Below are 1,157 nucleotides of genomic sequence, written 5' to 3' on the forward strand. Positions count from 1 at the left end.
TGAGAACTGCTACATGTATTTTATTTAACCAGCCATCCACAGTTTTTACACTCCAAACATAATGTGTATGGATGTCGAAATCAAGGAAGAAAATAGAAGTGGATTGCACACACTTTGAAAAACAAAAACAAACATTACGGATTAAGCCTTAAAAACTTAAGATGGAACCCACAAGGAAAGAGGAAGAAAGGGTGGCATTAAGATACGAGGGACTAAGTAGGCCTACTAAGATTCAGACATAAAGGAGATGTGATAGAATCTAGCTGGACGCAGACAGAGACTTAGGGTCTTGTTGGTGGCTTATTTTGAATGTCAAAAGAAGCATGGGCAGAGACAGAAGAAATGTTGCGGCTTCCTCCATCAACCAAAGTGATATCAACGAGATTGTTGACACAAACTCAAAACCAGGGGATCCTGTAATTTATACAGATGGGTCAGTAGAAAGAGATGGTCAGCGAGGTGGACGGGGATTTGTTGAATTCGCAAACAAACAAAATCATCCAAAGTGCATCTGGAGCCTGCAGCAGGGCTACATCAAGTATGTGAATGGAAATTGAAGCCATCACGAAAGCACTTAATTGGATGACCCAACAGATCCTATGCTGTTCTCATCGCTGATTCATGGTGTTCCCTCAGAAGGATAGAAAAAGTTTCCTAAGAACAGAATGGATTCAACTGACCTAAGCAAAGCGTATACGATGGCTCACATAGATTTTCTGCCCAGGCCATGCAGGCGTTAAGGGAAATGAAAAAGCCTACAGACTGGCTGGTGGGACCACCTCAGTTGACAACACGGTTCATCCGAATAGGGTCAAAATCTTGAAATGTCTCTCTCTCCCGCTGATTGAGGAGGAAGATAGGGAGGCAGAGGCCAGTACTCCCGTGGAGAGGATGATGCTTTTGGGAATACAAAACAAAAAGGAAGCGGGAAATCTGGCATCCTTGTAGGAAAGAACAGAAGAAGGTTCAACCAGACATGCTCTATCACAATCAGTGTGTTAAGACCCTCGGCGACATTTTGAAGAGAGCAACGGAGCATCAACGGACATATCCGGAATACATGTACAGGGATGCTGCTTCCTGAAACAATGAACAATGAATGGTGGCATATTATACTCTGGTACAGGGTGAGAAACGCTGCTGCTGCTGCTGCTGCT

The 1,157-nt window shown here is 43.7% G+C and overlaps 1 protein-coding gene across 1 annotated transcript in view; it reads right to left on the reverse strand.

Moving 5' to 3' along the window:
- The window catches only part of LOC106012266 (A disintegrin and metalloproteinase with thrombospondin motifs 7-like), an 8,086-nt gene that overhangs the window by 4,754 nt on the left and 2,175 nt on the right, over window positions 1-1,157 (reverse strand). The gene's annotated exons all lie outside the window — the stretch shown is intronic.

The sequence above is a fragment of the Aplysia californica genome, unplaced genomic scaffold (genome assembly GCF_000002075.1).
Source record: "Aplysia californica isolate F4 #8 unplaced genomic scaffold, AplCal3.0 scaffold00308, whole genome shotgun sequence".
In the NCBI taxonomy this organism is placed as follows: Eukaryota; Metazoa; Mollusca; class Gastropoda; order Aplysiida; family Aplysiidae; genus Aplysia; species Aplysia californica.